Source organism: Nannospalax galili, unplaced genomic scaffold (assembly GCF_000622305.1).
Source record: "Nannospalax galili isolate Female #2095 unplaced genomic scaffold, S.galili_v1.0 scaffold188, whole genome shotgun sequence".
Taxonomy (NCBI): domain Eukaryota; kingdom Metazoa; phylum Chordata; class Mammalia; order Rodentia; family Spalacidae; genus Nannospalax; species Nannospalax galili.
Window position 1 is genome coordinate 3,244,605 of NW_008360325.1, and position 11,634 is coordinate 3,256,238.

Here is an 11,634-nt window from a genome sequence, read left to right on the forward strand (position 1 = left end):
AAGGATTAAAAAAAAAAAAAACCTAGGATTTTTTTTAAGCGTGGGAAGGGCAAAAACATGGTCTCACTCTGTAGTCTAGGCATAGGCACACGCAGAAACTGTGCTCCCGCTTAACTTCCTGAGTGCTGGAATTATGGCCTGTACTGCCATGCCTGGCTAAATGCTTCCCTGTATTTTAATAAAATTCAAGGTTGAATTAATCATAATTCTTTCCATATGTGAACTGTGCTCATTCTTTGACCCAAAGAAATAGTTAATAAATTGACTATATAATTTTCATTTCTATAAATGTAAATTTTCCTTTTTCTAGTCATTAAACAATTAGCAAATAGCTACATATATCAAATTATGATGTTGGGTCTCATTTACATCTGTCACACATACCTCTGTCGCACTGGCAACAAGTGGATGTACATAAACATCACTAGGATTTAGCACTAGATGACTATACGAAAATAATCCATGCTATCCTTGATAAGGAGCTATACCAAACTCTCTTCATAGTAGCCTATTTATACATTGCATGCTCTGATAATTACTGATAAAAATTCAGTCTAAGGCTGGTGGCACACATCTTTACTTCCAGCACTCCATGAGATCAAGGTCTGGTCTATATAGCAAGTTCACGCCAGCCAGGGCTACATAGCGAGATCCTGTCTCATAAGATAAAAAATTTGGTCTATACTCATAAACTGTGAGCACTCTGGGTCAAAATACATGAATAGTCTGAATACCTGCTCTAAGCTCAATGTCTTAAAAGAAAGGGGAGCCCACTTTTAAAACATGAACCTCACAATTCTGGACAGCTTCAATGAAAATTTTTGATTCAGACACCATCCAGTCTCATCACTGGTCCAGACTTGTTCTTTCTCTCCATGCCATTCACCTTCAATTTCCCCACGAATCACAAATTCTAAGGAACGAACCCTGCGGTATGGCTGCAGGTGTGCACATGCACGGTCAGTATCAATGATCCATGACTGAGCCAAGCTCATTGAACGTGTCTTATTGGGAAGAGGTAACACGGACATATACCCGAAGGTGGTATCCCACATCTATAAAACAAACAATGCATTGCCTTTTAAGTGTTTCCCCAGCCTGGATCTCTGCAAACATGAAAATGCTTAAATCAACTGTAGTGCAGAAATAATACAGAAAACTAGAAGCTAATTAAACTCTTTCAAAATGCACCTCAGGTTTTACTAAGGCAGGTTCACCCTACTCCTTGGCCCATTTCACCTTCCTACTAGGGGTCCACCGTGTTCTTGTGCGTTTGGAACTTCAGTAAGCACACATGAACAAGGAGAGAACAAATCTCAAATTGTTACCAACACCGATCATTAAGTAACGACCAAGATCTTCATCAGGGAAGAGTCCAAATCCAATGCTCCTGCTCATCCTGGAGGAGAAGGTAGACTGCCAATAGAATGGAAAGTGTAAATTTTTAATAGACTTTTAAGTAGAAGTTAGTTCAGCATTATTCAATTAACATAGATGCTGATTTCTGTCATTCCAAAATATGTATTTTCATATATAAACTAAAATGATAACCTGTCACCCAACAAAAAAACACGATGACCAATATCTATGTAGATTAACATCTATATAGATTAATATCTATGTAGATTAATACCTATCAAGCTAGGTATTAGCAAGCTAGCTATCTAGATGCCCCTATTAACTAATACAAAGGCTAGATAACTTTTAGAGGGAAAACTTTTGCAAAATAGGACAATTCATGTTTTATTAACAACCTACTCAATGGACCACACTCTGATTTAATTCATGTCTTTACAGACATTAAATAATTCTAAGAATTGTGTAATCTGTTATCTTATTCTAAAGAGAACACAAAATGGTCACATGCCCTTTTACCTAAAACAACTGTCACCTGCCACTGTGTACGCTGCTTGCCTCCCCCAGCAGGATTTGCTGTGCTGATATACACCTTACCAGGCAGCTACTCAATGGGGCAGTCACTAGCCATGTGTGGCTTGGAATGTAACTAGTATGACTGAGAAACTTAATTATCCTTTTTTAAATAATTTGAATTTGAATTTAAGTGTTAATCACAAGATGTGACTAAACACTGAGGTCTACATAACTCGGGTGGTTGGCTCTGTTTCGGTGGAATCCAGGAAGGTAGACAACATTAATGATGTCACTCCGTATGCTACACATAATTCTTACTAGTCTACACTTTTCCATGGTATTTGTTTGTTTATTTATGTTCCAGTTTATTTATTTATTTTTAAATCAGTATTCACCAATTAAGCGTGCGGGGAGCGGGGTCCTTGAAGACACAAATACACCTCAGCTTACACCCCACTGAGCTACCCCAGCCTTCTACTGTGAGCTTCACCATGACAAACATGAATTAAACCAGTTCTGCGTGCCACACCAATTCACTACCACTCACTGGACTGTGTTGGGGCTTCTTTTAACACCTGTATTTTAAACGTAGTCGAATGGACTACCATCTACACGAAGTCTCAGAGAAAATCAGATTCTCTACTTCGTTATGTCCTCCAATCCATGAATTAAATGGGAAGTTTTCTTTCATTAGGACCCACATGGACAACTACATGCTAAAAAGTTTCGGAAATGGCTGAATTGTGACCACCTCTTTGTCCTGAGGAATTTGGTCATGCTAAATTGAAGCAATCATAATTACTGACTCATAAAACTTTCCTGTGATTGGTGAGCACATGATCACTTTGGAACCTGTTCCTTTGGACTCATTCTGTAGGTGTGATGGATCCCCTCTCTCAGCAAGAATCTGACCTGTGATTCACATTTACATCAGGGTTTTCCTTCCTTATCCAGAGAGAAAATGGAAAAATCATCTTGAGAAGGTAGCAATGAAACTAGATAGACTGTGCTAATTATGGGGAGTAAAAAATCAAAATATTCAAACAAATTAGAGTCATTTAGATATTGAGGATGAACCATAGTTGGTGATTTTCAATCATCCACAGGCATTGGTTTGCACTCTGGCCTGAACATTTGGGAAAGCAGCAGTACTTTATATTTATTCATCTCTGGGATTTAGAAGTGAGAACAACGCTTTATATTTATGAACTTGCAAAACATTTTTCTTTTAAATAATATCATGAACACCACTGAACCTAGCAGGAAAAACAAGAAAAATAACTATAATTACTAGGAACATCTGGTGTATTTGTTACTGATGTACGTAAGTAAGGGTAAGGTCATCTTTTTGTTTGGACTTTGTAAAAACTGGATATGTGAGAGATTTAATGTATATTAATGCTATATCCCCAATGGACCAAGCTTGACTCTCCTTAATATGGGTGTTCACATGTGTGTACAGAAACACATGCATGTAGGTGTATGTGCACATGCATGCATGTAAAGGACAGAGTACAACATTGGGTGTCATTTCCGGACAGCCACCCATCTTGGTTCTTGAGACAAGGTCTCCTGTTGGTTGGAAGCTTGTAAAGTAGGGTAGGATGGCTGGCCAGTGAGTCACAGCAATCCCAGGACTGGGATCACAAGTGCACATCAGCACAGTTTGTTGCTTTTTTGCTTTGTTGGGTTTGTTTTGCTTTTTAAACATGGGGTCTGGGGATTGAACTTGGTTCCTCATGTTTTTAAGGAAAGCACCATCAACTGAGCTGTCTCCTAGCCCCAAGTTTCAACTCACTCACTAACTAATGTGTGTAATTACTCATGAGTTAATATTTCTGGCGGATTTTAAGTTTTGAGACATCAAAACAGCACTGAAAGACTAATAAGGCAAATGCCTTTATGTGCCTCTGGAAAGATCTAGAAATCTCTACCTTCCTGCAGGTTGCAGTTGTGGATAATACAATACTCAAGATCTTTGCACTGGATCACATGCTTCCCACTGGTGCATCGGCTGCGGACTTTAAAACAGAATTAGTTGAGATGTAAATCCAGGAATTTGTTCACTTGCAATTATCCTGCAATAGACGTGAACCCACAAAAACTGGGTGAGCACCGGGAGTCAAATTTATGGTTTTTCCTCAAGTCATTACTCAAGACTAGTACAGTGATTCAATCAAACATTTGTTTGTGTAAATAAAATTGTATAGAAAGGTTACATTAATCACATGTGCTTGCATTGCTGTTCCATGCATGAATACTCTCTGTCTTCAATCACTACTTATGGAAATGTATTTCTTTTCCCTTGGCGCCATAATCAATGGGCAACCTGCCTCGCTGTTCAGTCGTACAGTCCCCAAGAGTACAAGAAAACCTGACTAAGAGTCTCAAATAAAAACAACGATGTTGGGCCAGGCGTGGTGGCGCACGCCTTTAATCCCAGCACTCAGGAGGCAGAGGCAGGTGGATCTCTGTGAGTTCAAGGCTAGCATGGTCTACATAGTGAGTTCCAGGATGCTGGGGCTACAGGGAGACCCGTCTCAAAAAGACCGACCCCCCCAAAAAAACAATGTTGTGTTTTATACTTTAGAAAGTACATGTGTTCATTTCTTTTTCTCTCTCTCTCTCGTTTTTTTGTTTGTTTTCTCTTCTGAGTGGATCTTTTCTGCGTTTATTGATTTATTGATTATATGTAGTGGGGGGCAGGATATGTGCACTATGGCACATGTGTAGAGGTCAGAGGACAACATGTAGGAGTCAGGTCTCTCCTTACATAATGTGGGTTTCAGAAATCACATGCAGGTTGTTGGGCTTGGAGGCAAAATGCCTTTACATGCATAGCCATCTCTGCTTTTTGTTTGTTTTTTCTTTTCCTTTTTTGAGATAAGGTCTCATGTAGCCTCGGCTAGCCTTAGGTTCCTGAGTTCTGCCTCACCCTCTCAAGTGCTGGGACTACAGGCATGTGCCAACCTGCCTAGTCTTAGCTTTCTTATTTTTCCTTCATTGATACCGTCTTTACTCATGGCTAATTGTTACAGTAATTTGAGTTGTACCACAAAACCACAAAGAACCAGTTTCTGTGGGCTCTTCTCTGTAGAATTCAAGTACCACTTTGCAGAAGACCTCAGAGTTACACAAGGGTTTAATCATTGTCCTCGTTCAGAAACCCCATGCCATTCATCATTGGTCCATGCTTGGCAGTTGCTTAATTTATTGATTAATTGACCAATTCACAAGTAACAGTACAAAAATCCCCAAAACAAGATCTTTGGGTTTTAGGCTCTGGTCCCATTGGGCTATTCAGATCACATTACTTCTATAAGGGTACTCAAAGGTACACATATGGATCCTTCAACATCCCTGTTGAAATCAAACTGACATCTAGTTTTCGTGGGGTCCTTTTATTTAATTCATCCATATGCCAAATATGGTTCAAAAAAACTAGCGAAGCTACTATCTTGCACCTCTAAAGTACTCAAACGCACCCATGTTTGTACGGACCACGGCAAAAGCTATTCACCAAGATCTCTACTTGTGGGAATACTGAGCTCAAGTGCAGCGTAAAATAAAGAATACTAGGAAAGGTTCGGAGGGGTTCTGAGGGCAGGTTAAACAACCTCTCCACTCTTTTAAAATCATTTCAGTTGTATTATTAGGATTAAACACGATGTGTGAATCATGATCAACTCCCATTATTGGTCCATACCTGGAGAATTTGTCTGTTTTAGGTATGCAGTCTTTGAACAATGTGAAACTCCATTAGCTGGCACCCATGAGCAAAAAATCCAAACAGAGCTCACAGACCAAGGGACTTACCTTTACTCTATCTGTGCTCCTTCCTCAGGACATGAGTCCTTATTAAACGATTAAATCAGTTGTCCTATGCTCACCACAGGAGAGAAGAGAAAATGTAGAATAGATTTAGATTTTTTAATGACCTGGTCAAGCAGAATTACATAATAATAAACTTTAGACCACAAATGCAATTCTTATTAGCTCCGTATTGAACTAATAATATTGGTCTGGTTTCATAATAGTAAAAACCAAGCTGATAATGTACATAGCTTCTGAGGTTCTAACCTCAAAATAGTGTACAAAAATAAATTAATCTCCCTTAAGAGCCCAAGGACAGAGTGTCATGAGCTCATTTCCAGAAGAAAGAATAGTTGTGTGTTTTTTATAAAGGACCTCAGAGATACATGGTGTAATCAAAATATCCTGGTTCAGATACCCCATGGTACTCATCAGTGGCCCAAACATGTCTTCCTTCATCTGTATCTTCCTTCACTAACCAATTCAGTAATTCACAGAAAATAATATAATCATAACACTCCAGGGATAAGATCTCCATGGAGTAGATCTCCTTGAATGTTGGACCTCAGGGAACTGGTGCGGCCAATCAGCAACCAGGGCTTGTGTCAGTCTGCCTTGGTGGCCGCCCCTGTAGGCTCTTTTGAGCAATGTTTGAAGATGCCCCAATGGAAGGTGACAGGTCACCATCGACCCCACTGACGATTTCTTTCCTATCAGCCAGGGCCACACAGATAGGGAAATGTTTAAATCGTGTGTGGTACAAAACAAGATGCAACAGTAACCAGTTCTGAAAATAAATGAAGCAACTATTTCCATTTTTAAAATCGCTGCCTTTATGCCAGATTAGATGGAATATAACTTTGGGTTCCTAGTTCATTCCCATCACTGGTCCATTCCTGGAGATTCTTCTGTTATGCCCATAGATCCCTTTGAACTACAACTAAATAGACTCTAAAGCCTCCCAAACCAAGCCCCGAGCTTGAGGTCTCACTTACATTATTTTGTTTCTTAGAAAAGTTGAGTAAATCAGTCATGCTGTGGCCATTCTGTGGAAGAAACATAGACTTAGCCAGAGGTAGATGTTTAAATGGATACTAATTATGGTCTTTTTAATTAATTATGTTTCCTATTTACTTTTAAATAACTTAACAGACCCTATTGCATCTACCACCTAGGAACATTTATCACCATTAAAATTATATGTTACATAAATACCCCATCCATGCAGGTAGTGTTCTGTCAGTATTAGATATATACACATACTTACTTCATAGAGCATTTTCTCATTTAGCTCAAGATTTACCTGGATGCATGGACTCTGCAATACATATTTAAATTATTATGTATGCTCTATGATCCTTGTTCACCAAAGCCAGAGCCAAGGCAGTTAGCGATTGATAAGTGGTATTTGATATACGCAAAAGGGAAAAGAAAAATTAAAAACACAAGGAAGGGTGGGTGTGAAAATGCACACCTGTAATTTCAGCACTCAGGAGGCAGAGACAGGAGGATCTCTGGATTTCAGGTCAACCTGCACTATATAGCAAGTAAGTTCCAGGCCACCTAGGGCTACATGGTGAGACCCTATCAAAAAAAAAAAAAAAAAAAAAAAAAAAAAAAAAAAAAAAAAAAAATTTTAGAAAAGAAAAGAGAAATCGCTTACTGGTTAAGAGGACATTATGTATGCTGCTCTTGCAGAGGGCCCAAGTTCCTAGCACCCATTTTAGGTGGCTGACAACTTCCTGTGACTCCAGCTACAGGGGATTTGACTCCCTCTGGAACCTCTGCAGGCCATTACACTCATGTGCACATATCCCCACACAGACACACATGTATCCACATAATTAAAAATAAAATGAATATTAAAACTATGGAAGGAGCTGGAGAGATGACTCAGAGGTTAAGAGCACCGGCTGGTCTTGCAGAGGACCTGGGTTCAGGTCCCAGCACCCACATGGCAGCTAACAACCTTCCAGGGAATCTGATGCCTTCTTCTGACCTCCCCAGGCATTGTATGGCATGCATGCACTTACATAAACACAGGCAAAACATTCACACACATAAAATAAAAATAAGCAAACATAAGTAAAATAAAAAAATATGGAAGTAATATTTATTCAGCCTATTTTAAATTGACATTTTTCAAGGGCTGAAGAGATGGCTCAAGGGTTAAGAGCACTAGCTACTCTTACAAAGGACCCACATGGAGGCTAACAACTGTCCACAACTCCGTTTCCAGGAGATCTGATGCCCTTTTCTAACTTTCACAGGCATTGCAAGGCACAGGTACACTTAGCATACAAGCAGGCAATAGACTCATACACATAAAAAATAATAATAAATTTTAAAAGTTTTAAATACTTTATTATTTTTATTTTAGAGACTAGAGGGGAGCTGTTGGACAAAGAGGGGCTAGAGAGATGGCTCAGCAGTTAGAGCACTCGCTATTCTTGCAGAGGACCCGGGTTTGATTCCCAGCACCCACATGGAGACTAACAACCGTCAGTAATCGAGTTCCCAGGGGGATCCAATGCCCTCTTCCACCCTGGGCATATGCAACATTGGATGCAGGCAATACACCCAGACACATAAAATAAAAATAATAAATAAAGTAAAATTTTTTCAGATAGATAGGAGGAGCAAGTGTTGACATATTAGGAAAGTAGATGAAGAAGAGTAAATTAACTACAAAGTAGCAAAGGATAGCAGTGATAGAAAGTACAGTATAAATCAATGAAATAGAAAATCAATCAATTGGACAAATAGTTGTTCTTCAGAAACAAAAAGGTGTCTACCTAAGAGAAAGGGAGAAGACCCACACTGGCATTATCGGAAGCGGAAGACCATCAATGCAGATTCTATAGACAAGAAGAGGGGAAGCAAACTGCTGGGAAAGGGAGGGATGAAAGTTTGTTCCTTGGTTACACGACCATCTGACTAGAGAAATCTGAAAGAATTTACCCCAAACTTACAAGACTGATAAGTAACTGTAGACAGTTTATGGGGTACAAAAAAAAGCATGTCGAATTTGAAATTAAAAATAATGTAATTTACTTTTCCGTCACAGAAAGAGAAATAAAGTATAAATCCAACAAAATATGTAGATCTATATGAATAAAGTTAGAAAACTGATGAACGAAATTGAGGAATTAGATGGAGAGATGTTTATTTCCATGGATGGGAAGACTTAATAGTTTGAGTTTCCCAACTCAATTTACAGATTCAGTGCAATTCCAATTAAAATCTCAGCAAATTCTTCCTGTGACTATTAATAAACTTCTACTAAAGCTTATACAGAAAGACAAAAACAGAAGCTAACACACTATTTTCCAAAACTAAATAACAGTCCTACTTTACACACTATTGACCATACTCCTTGATGGTCCTTCCAAAGAACTGAACACTTGCATCCACACAAACCTGCACGCCTGTTTACAGCCATTTTGTTCATAATTACCAGTCAATAGACTATCTTCCATAAAAGCTCCTCTGAGCACTTGCAGATAATGGAATATCACTGCACACTGAAGAAACGAGTAACCATGCCATCAAGTGATATGGAAGAACACTAAACATGTTTTATGTTTAAGAAGCCAATCTGGAAAGATTACATTCTGTATCATTCCAACTATATGACACTTTGAGAAATGCATACTCTGGGCAGACAGTAGAAATCAGGGGTGTCCAGATCAGAGGATGGGGAGAAACCAGATCAGATGAGGGGCCAGCGTAGAGGATTTTCAGAGCAGAGAAGTTTTGTTTCACACCGTACTTTGATGATGGTGTCCAAACCTATCGCCTGTACAACACCAGGAGGCAAACTTTCCATGACCTGCAGACTTTGGGTGATGATCAGGTACTGTGGAAGGTTCCTCAGTTTCAATGAACACTCTACTCTGTTTGGGGGGGCTCTAGGGATCAAGGATCACACAGGTATGTGAGAACTATGTGTGCCCTACATCCAATGTTCCTAAGAACCTAAAACTGAAATGAAAAATGAAATCTTAGAAAAAACAAGGTGTGGGTAGAAATATTTAGAAAACAAATGGCTGCACTCCAATGCCACCATTTCATCCTAAAGCCCATGATCCTTACCCATAAGTGACCTTTGGCTCATTCATTTCCTAGCAGTGCAACACTTTCAAGCTGTATTGATGTCATCCCTCCTCCTTGCCGAACCACATACTCCTATAACTGATTCACCATACAGCCCTCTCCTGGTTTTTTTTTTTTTTTTTTCGGTCTTTTTTGAGACAGGGTCTCCCAGTAGCCCCAGCTGGCCTGGAACTCACTATGTAGATCAGGCTGGCCTTGAACTCACAGAGATCTGCCTGCCTCTGCCTCCCAAGTGCTGGGATTAAAGGCATGCGCCACCACGCCCGGCTTCTGTTTTTTTAAATCCATTTACCTATTTTACTTCTTCATTCGTGTACTAATTTACTTATAAAAATATAATTTGTACTAAAGGACCTTAATAGACCAAGAACAAAATCTTATACTTCCTACACTCATTTCCCACATAAATGATAGCCTTCCTTGTGCAGTGACTCGGGTTCTCCAGTTTAATCAAATTCTTATTGAGACGACCAGGATCACTGGCCTTGGCTTGAACTCCTCCTTCATTCATTTGCACCTCTGTTTGTGGACTGAAAAACAACATAAAGTCAACAGACAGTAAGTCCCAACAATAGCAAGCACGGCATTGCTCACATAAAGAAAACTCACAGGCAGCCAGTCTTCACAGTCAATGTCAATGTTACATACACAGATAATTAGCCTTCCTGAACCTTAGACACCCTGTACACATCACAGGTGGATGCTGGCCCCTTTTCATTGACCTCATATTTTAACTCCAGTCTAATAAACAGCCATGAATCCAGCATCCAGCACCCCCTTCATAAAGAACAATGACATCCATTTCTCAGGTCTTACCTCTCTCTCTTCCTATCCAAGTGGCTATCAATCTGATTTAGCAGATTTATGATGGAGCCAATTGCTTTAAAATTTTTTGAAATAGTAAATATATTACACAATCTCATAATGAAGTGATAGGCCGCTGTTTGCTCTCCTTCATTTAAATATTTAACTGTATAAATATTTGTCTAGTTGTATCAATTAACTTACAGTAAAACAATATAGACTTAAGAACCTAAACAGGCTAAGAACAAATTCCTGAATGTTCCTAACTTCTAAGATAATTACTAAACTGGTAGTAATGAACTCTGTTCTCTTCTACATCTCATTTATTTAACATGTGTGTATGTATATATGTATGTGTGTATATGTGCATGTGTGTGCATGTATGTATGCATGCATGTAGAACTCAGAAGACAACTGTGGGAATCAGTTCTCTCCTTTCACCCTGTGGGTCTCAGAGATTGGACTCAGATCCTCAAGCTTGGCAGCAAGCACTTTAACACACCGAGCCATCTTGCCAGCCCTAATGAAGTTTATTCTTATAATGGACCTCAGAGTTACAGGATTAATCAAAATCATTGATTCAGACACCCCAGAATTCTCATCATTGGTCAGGGCCTGGTTCTGGATTTTCTTTCACTCAGTCAGTAAATATACATGAAATATGGGACTGAGGGAATGGCTCAGTGGTAACGCTCTTGCCTAACATGCACAAATCCTCAATATCACAAGGAAAAAAATCTATAGCCTGGTGTGGTAGCACACACCTTTAATCTCAGGACTTGGGAGGCAGAAGCAAGAGGATCTTTATGAGATGGAAGCTGGCCTGGTCCACATGGTGAGTTCCAGGTCAGCTAAGGCTATAGGGAGACCCTGTCTCAAAAACCTATCATCTATCGATCATCTATCTATCTATCTATCTATCTATCTATCATCTATCTATCATCTATCATCTATCTATCTATCATCTATCTATCATCTATCTATCTATCATCTATCTATCATCTATCTATCTATCATCTATCATCTATC

The 11,634-nt window shown here is 39.2% G+C and overlaps 3 non-coding genes across 3 annotated transcripts; all 3 read right to left on the reverse strand.

The window, feature by feature from the left end:
* Positions 1 to 783: 783 nt before the first annotated feature.
* Positions 784 to 857, reverse strand: LOC115068903. Its single transcript, XR_003848239.1, has one exon. It is a non-coding gene; the product is annotated as a small nucleolar RNA SNORD113/SNORD114 family (small nucleolar RNA).
* Positions 858 to 4,989: 4,132 nt separating this feature from the next.
* On the reverse strand, positions 4,990 to 5,063 carry LOC115068854. Its single transcript, XR_003848214.1, has one exon. It is a non-coding gene; the product is annotated as a small nucleolar RNA SNORD113/SNORD114 family (small nucleolar RNA).
* A 6,083-nt stretch (positions 5,064 to 11,146) lies between these two features.
* On the reverse strand, positions 11,147 to 11,217 carry LOC115068884. Its single transcript, XR_003848229.1, has one exon. It is a non-coding gene; the product is annotated as a small nucleolar RNA SNORD113/SNORD114 family (small nucleolar RNA).
* Between the last annotated feature and the right edge of the window lie 417 nt (positions 11,218 to 11,634).